An 8,138-nucleotide genomic window follows, 5' to 3' on the forward strand; every position below is an offset into this window, starting at 1 on the left:
TCTGAAAGTTTGGCTAGAGCAGATAAGGCCGGGCTCTGAGTGTTCGAGCCCTGTTTTTATCTGTTCATGCCTGTTACGTACGAGGAGAGGCACCTTGGTGTTTACCGGGGTAGGGCCACCCAGGTTGCAGGTTTGTGATGCTGTATGTGGGGGCAGGGTCAGAGAGGGAGCAATGGCGGTCCTCTCCGTTCGCCCAGTCCGCCTCACTGCTCGCCCCTGCCTGCTTATCCGAGCGCAAATGTGCGAGTCTGCTGCCCTGCGCCAGTCAGGGGCGAGATCTGTCTCAACGCTCGCCTCTTCACTGGTTTATCTGCGTGCAAATGTGAGACCGACTGCAGACAGCCAGCAGCTCCTCTTCCCTGGGTTCTGCCGGTAGCTAGCCTGCACCTGGGCTCTGCGTCCCCGGCTGCCTGTGCACCGCCCGGATCTTTTTTGCCCGACTGGCTCCGCTGCTGGTTTCGCCCCTCTCACCGGTTTAGCTGAGTGGTCCGTTATTTCCGGACTCCATATTCAATTTTCTGTGTGGTTTGGTTGTGTTTATTATTGTTAAAACTTTATTGTTTTTTAGATTTGGTTGTGTGAGGACGAAAAGTGTTCCCACCTACGCCTCCATCTTGGCAGAAGTCTTTTTGTAGATATTTTCTAAGGCTTTCACCAAATTCTCAAACCTTGGTCATCCATAAAAACTTCAGAATCATAAATTCAAAGATATTATAAGTAATGAATTCATTGCATCAATAGACAGCTAAAATATCACATATATTTTAGAGTTAAAGAATTAAACACCTATTACCATTTGAATATTGCTGTTAGAAGCATAATAATATTCAAAGCTATATATCTTAAGGTTTTCCTTATTTAATTATATCTAGTAGCCTTTAATAAAGTATTATTAATTCATAAATGAATGCACAGCCTAATATATTTCAGATATGGTTGCTTTCATTTGCTTTTGAACTTTAAATATAGTTCACCTGAAAGCTATCACTGCTACATTTAAAGTTTCACTTCTGGGTTATCTCAAGGTTTATCCATAAGAACCATATTATTTTCTAAGTTCATATTTCCATAATTTTTATGTGCCTGATAAATTTCAGTTAAATGTTAACAAGTACAGAAGCTAATGATTCAGAAAATTAATCAGCTATTATTTTCAAATTGCAAGTTAAATAAAAAATTGAACATAAGGTACATTTCGCTATGCATGAACGGCAGTAGCGGCAGTGAGCACTCTGTCAGAGCTATGCCAAGGCTTTTGCAGGAACTGTTTCATTTAATTCTCACAAAACCCTGTGATAAGAATAATGTTATTCTCACTTCAAACATAAAAGAAATGATTACCTAAGGGAATTCAGTAACTGACACAGGAACTAGGATCCCACAGCTTATATGATTTTTCTGATTCCAAATCCTGAGTACTTTAAAAACAACTTATTGGTATTTATTGCTTAATTTTTGGTTGTCACCACCCAAAACAATATTGGGTCTGGTGGCCCCCAGTTTCCTCCTTGTTCTTAATCATCCTGCTCACATCAGAAAATATCTTCTTCCTTAAAATAATTTTAACTTATCCCTCTTTTCCTCAACATGCTGCAGTCTCACATAAAAAATAACAAGCAAAAACAAATTCAAAAACATTAAAAACATGCCAAATAATGCTCCTTCCATTTCATTGACCTTATCAAAACTTTACACCATGGTAGCAAAAAAAAAAAAAAAACCACCAAGAAAATAAAATAAGTTGGTCGCAATCTCACTTTCCCTCTATTTTTTGTATTTAAAAGATTTTATTTATATATAGCAATATTTTTGCTAGTATATCTCCTAAAGCAAGGGAAATAAAGGAAAAAATAAACCAATGGGGCTATATCAAATTAAAAAGCTTCTATACAACTAAAGAAACCATCAGCAAAATGAAAAGGGAACTGACTGTATGGGAGAACATATTTGCCAATGATACATCAAGGCAAGAGTTTAATCTTCAAAATATATTTAAAAACTTATATGACTCAACACCAGGAAGACAAGCAATCCATTAAAAAATGGGCGATCATCCTGAATAGATAATTCTCCAAGGAAAACATGCAGAGGGCCCATAGACATATGAAACAGCACTGGTCATCAGGGGTATGCAAATTAAAACCACAATGAGATATCACCTCACACCTGTCAGAATGGCCACCATTAATAAATCAGCAAACTAGTGCTGGTGAGATTGTGGAGAAAAGGGGACCCTAGTGCACTGTTGGTGGGAATGCAGACTGGTGCAGCCACAGTGGAAAACAGTATGAAATTTCCTAAAAAAATTAAAAAGGAAACTACCTTGTGACCCAGTGATTCCATGGCTGGAATATACCCTAAAAATCTCAAGACACCGATTCAAAAGGACTTATGCATCCTTATGCTCATAGCACTGCTACATACAATAGCCAAGTGTTGGAAACAGCCTAAATACCCATAAGTAGATGAATGGATTAAAAAATGGTGGCCCATTTATGCAATGGAATACTATGCAGCAGAAATAAAGAAGAAATTCCTACCCTTTGTGACAGCATGGATGGAACTAGAGTGCATTATGCTGAGTGAAATAAGCCAGTCAGTGAAAGATAAATATTGTATGATCTCACCTACCAGAGGAATCTAATGAACAAAATAAACTAGTGAGACAAACAGAGCCAGAGACATGGAAACATGGAACAGACTGGCAGCTGCTAGAAGAAAGTGGGGTGCAGGGGGATGGTAGAAAGAAGGGGAAGAGATTAGACAAAGCACATGTATGACTGACCTGTGGACATGGACAACAGTGTGGGGACTGACTGTGGGAGTGGGGGGTGGACCGGGTGGAGAAGGGCAAAGGAGGAAAAATTGGGACAACTGTAATAAACAAGAATTTAAAAATATGTATTTATTTAGTTTTAGAGAGAGGGAAAGGGAAGGAGAAAGGGAGAGAAACATCAATGTGAGAGAGAGAAACATCAAACTGTTTTCTCTCCCATGTGTTCCAACCAGACCAGGACCAAACCTACAACCCAGGCAGATGCCTGACAGGGAATTGAACAGGTAGGTGACTCTTTGGTTTACAGAATGATGGCCAACCAGCTGAGCCTCACTGTTCAGGGACCCTATGTCTGTTTTTCAGGGCATTTGCCTTTCATACAAATTAAGGGTTTTTTTCCCCCTGGATGAGATGGTAAGTTCCTCAACTTTTGTTATAAGTAAAATAAAACAAAAATGTGTTTTTTATCCAACATGTCTCTTCCTTCCAGGTAAAACTAAACAGAAGAAATACATATTTGTTAAATGGACCTTTTTGAAAATATCAGATGTAGAAAATGATAGATTTCATTTAAGATGCTATAAGAGTACTGAGTAAAATCAATAGTTTTTTCAGACTTCAGAACTGGCAGTGAAATAGCCAGCTGAAATGGCAGCTCAGATGTCCAAATACCTGCCCAACCATGGCCCTGTAAGAGTAACCGTAATGGCGACTCGAGTCTGACATGAGTCAACATTATGTTTCGTTTGGAACCTTCCTCAAATCCAAATCCTCTGCTTGCTGCTACCTCTCTCTTATCCTTCAGAATCATTATCTCCACTCCCTCACCTGATTTTTATTTCTATAATTCTGCACAATCAACCCCCCCAAAAAAAAAACAGAAACAGTAACTTTTTCAAATGACCTCCTTGTTGCCAAACAAAAATTGTTACCTCATTTGATCTCTTTGCAGCATTCCCCTGTTGAAGCTTCTTTTCTGGCTGCTGTGACAGCGATCCTCAGTGGTTACTTAGCTTCCTCTTTTTCAGCCTCTTTCACTTCTTTCTCCTTTTCCCATACCCTAAATGCTCATGGACACCAGAATTGGGTCCTCAGGCCTCTTCCTTGCTGAGTCAATCTACATGATTTCCCAGGCAATCTGATCCCAACCGATCACTTTCATCATATTTACATTTATATTTATATTTATTTATATATTTCTCAAATTTTGATTTCTAGCTCCCCCTTGAGTTGCAAATCCATACATCCAAAGGACATTCCCACTGGGCTATCTCAACAGTCATAACAAATTCAATGTAAAATAGAGCTCAACATCTTCCCCTTCTCCTGGGGGCCTCCCCAGATGATCTTGCCTAGTTCAGTGAACGACACCACAATCCACCTACATACTTATGTCTGAAAACTGAAAGTTAGACTTAACACCTGTGCACGAATTGGTAGCTATCACTAAAGTCCAACATAGACACTTCACCTTTGAATCCCCAGCTTGGAGTAGTGTGTTCCACACTTAGGTGCCCAATCCACATTGTTCTTCATTAAACTAAACTAATACCAAGTGTTTTTCTGAAAGTGGAAGTAGAGACGTGTAATTTTTTGCTTAATGTTCTTCAGTGGTTCCCTACACCATTTATGATACACTCTAAAGTTCTTGCTGAAACTGTTGGTCACAGAGGCCCTGCCTTCCTTCTCCTTTCTCCTCCTTACAGTACCACTCTCAAGAGCACCCTGGGCTCTGTAAAAATCCAACTACTGTCACTCTCAAAGAATGATCACCTCTCAAGACTCCACGTTTTCTCGAACGTTTTCTCTTTGAATACTCTCCCTCATGATTTCACCAAAATCTAGTTACTCCTCAAGACTTAGCTCAGCTATTGCATGCTTCAGGATATCCTCTATGGCTTCCCATAACAGCCTGTGAGAACCTCTGCGAACGCATCGCCACGTTGTAACTGCTTGCCTGTTTGCGTGTCTCCCCCACTAGTCCATGAACATAAGAATCAGGACTGGTTTTCATCTCTGTACCCACTCCAGCTAGCACCACACCTGACGACTGACGATTGCTTGAGGAAGAGAAGAAAATGTTTGGGGAGGAATATTCATAAAGGATGCTTTCTTCTTAATTTGTCTCTGGAAAAAATTTTCAAAAGGTAAAATGTCAGTACCACTAGAGGGCATAGAATTCTAACAGAATTTTCCACTACACTAGCTCAAAGGACATCTTTTCCTTCTGTATCGACCTCTTCACACAGTTTCTAAATATATGGATCTTAAAAATATCAAATGACTGTATCCAAACTATGTCCAGAAAGAAGTGTTACAGTAGCCGGCTGAAACTGAGCGGGCTGTCATACTAACGTGTCAGACAGGATGAAGTCAGGTATAGCCAAATATAATCAACGGGGTTTTATGCATAAAACTGAAGGAAGTTTTAGGGAAAAGATCAACATGTAATTTCAGCCCTGACTCATGTGGATCAGTTGGTTGGCTTAATTGCTCCAAGCAAAAGGTCACCAGTTCAATTCCAGGTCATGGCACATGCCTGGGTTGCAGGCCAGTCCCAGCAGGGAGCGTGCGAGAGGCAACTAGTAGATGTTTCTCTCTCACATGGATGTTTCTCTCCCTCTCTTTCTCTCCCTCCCTTCCCTTCTCTCTAAAAATAAATAAATAAAATCTTTAAAATTTTTTAATGTAATTTCAGTAAATTGATACAAGATTTGTGACTGTTTACAATTTTCAATACAAAAAAGTACCTGTGCAGGGAAGCCCTTACCTCTGCAGGAACAGTGAGGCTATTTCTGTATTTAGAATGAAGCCCCAAAGCCTGCTTTAAGATAACAAGTAGAAACTTTCTAATACTTCTGTTTTGGAACGAGAAACTGTCAAGATTACTAACACACAATAATAGGTAAGCTTTTTCTTTCAAAAGTTAACATATTTAGTAGTTAAAATGTTTTTGTTTTTGTGGGTTTTGTTTTTCCATTAAATACTGTAAGTCTGAGTCCTGACTCAAATGTTTATTAGTTTTGAAACATTATTAACTAGTCCGCAGCTTAGTTTCTTCCTCTGTAAACTGAATATGAATGCAGTGTCTACTTATGGGGCTATTGTTGGAATCAAGTGAAATAATTCTTATAAATCACAGTGCCTGAAGCACAGTAATTGATGCTAGAATTTGCCAATATTTTTCTTTGAAACTGGTGATCAGCGCATTATTAATTCTTAGGAAAATCTATTCTGATAGTTGCTGGAATGAAAATGTTGTGATCTTTGGGCCCTTTTCCTACTTTTTTTTTTTTTTGCACTCCTACCAACCTCTCTGGATATTTACATGTACTTACACCTACACTCTTTCTGCATCCCTGGGGCAAAGGCTGTTCTCAAAGGTCCAAGCCTCATCCACTGTGCGGGGGAGGGCTGGGATCCCTACTATGTTAGAACCTTCATGTCATCTGGCCAGGCTCAAGTGAACTCTGATGTTGCCCTTGGCTCTCTGATTAATTTCTGCTTGTTGGAGAAACATCTTGAGAAATTTAGCATCATATCTCTTACAGATAAGAATTCTTGATTGATTAAAAATGGTACTGTGGTACACAATGTGGATAAGTTTTAAATAATGAAAGGGGGCAAATATGTTTGCCCAACCAATGGTTATAATGAGATACCTAACAAATGCAATTAAGGCTGTTATGCTTATTGATTTTGTTATAACTTGATAGAAGGGAAAATAAAAGCTGAAAGAAAGGGTGACACTGTTTAAAGGGCTTTCTATTCAGCAACAAGGAGACTTCTGTTCTACCTGGAGGCCTACAAAGCAAACAGCCAAACCTCAGGCAAGTCACTGAACAGTAGCCAACCATGGATTTCTATTTCTTCATCAGTAAATTTCCTTTTTGCTTTAAGGTTGATATCTATTCATCATTCCTACTCTGGTTGACCCAGTAATTTCACAGTGGATCAAAGTATATCCGAATCACTAAAAAGTGGCACTTATAGTGCTCACTAGTTGATCAGAACCATGAACAGTACTTGGTAGGAGGGTATGTTGAGGTGGAAAGGCTGGGCTAAAGGAAAGAAGGGGAGGCATAAAGAAGAAGGACAAGGGGAGCGCATTTTGTGAAACCAGCTCAGATCTAGTTATTCTGCCTCAAAAATCTCTCCTGGGCGTCTCTAGCACTTGTATCAAATTTTTAATATTACTATTTTAGAGTACGTTCAGGAGAAAAATATAATGGGATAGAGACATGTTGAAATAAAATATTTTTAGTAATTGCTTTCAGGTGAAACCATCTCCATGTGGACTTCAGAAAATAGAAGTTTCCATGATTAAATTTTGGGCAGGCATCTTTTAATGTGTAGAGAATGAATGGCTGAAAGCAAATCTGTCTCCAAAGGATGGAAGGCCCAGTCACTCAGGTGTTCTGCACTAGCAATAAGCATTTGCCATTGAAAAAGGTGGTTGTCCTTTAACTTTATGCCTCTTTATAATGCTCTAATGTAATTAGTTATGCACAGGATATACACTACATTGTTTTACTCTGCCCATGTGCCCATCTTCTCTTCTGATACTTGGGTTTTAATATTTCAGCAAAAAGAATGAAAGACTTTTCTAGCAACATCTGTATTCAAAGGCATAACAACAGAAAAAGCTTAATCACAATACCTTGTGTCTCCCACGGGTAAGTCCTGCCTTTTGAGGGAAGTGAGCAGGTAATAAAGGAAGTGAGGTACATTGAGAGAATCTGCAACTTCACTTGGCCTTGGCTCCAGAACATGCAAGGGCAGGATGGTTATGAAAGCTAAATGCCTCTCTCTGAATAATAGTAGGCAGAGACAGAGAAATAAAGCCATGTGCTTTTAAATACATATTCTGTTGAAGATGAGGACCACTGGCTGGATGGATGTCTTACTAAACTGAAAGGCATGATGGTCAGGTTCCTATTATCCCTCGTACTACCTGTGAATGCTGGGGCGGGTCTCCTTCTCTGGGCTAACTTCTCTGGAGGTTGCTCTAGAAGAGATGATCCCAAAGGTCCTTCCCAACCCTAAACTGCTACTGATCACCAGATCTGATTTTTTTAAAGTGTAATGGCATTTGCTTAATCAACATCACAGTTGCACTAACATTATTACTGCACCCCAGGAAAGCGTCACTGGGTATTTAAGCAGCTGGCTGTCTTCCTAGGAAACATTCACCTTCAGCCTTTCAGAGACTTCCTGCTTGTACGCGGGGGCCCAGCTACACCAGTGACATGGAAGTGGCCTGAGTTAGGCAGCAGTGGTGATCAAAGTTTGCAAGAAGAAAAATCCTCTCGGTTAAGAGGAAATGGTTTTCATTTTCCTGCCTGCAGAAAAGCCAAGGTTT

This window comes from Artibeus jamaicensis, unplaced genomic scaffold (genome assembly GCF_021234435.1).
Source record: "Artibeus jamaicensis isolate MK-2021 breed Jamaican fruit bat unplaced genomic scaffold, CSHL_Jam_final contig_1127, whole genome shotgun sequence".
NCBI lineage: Eukaryota > Metazoa > Chordata > Mammalia > Chiroptera > Phyllostomidae > Artibeus > Artibeus jamaicensis.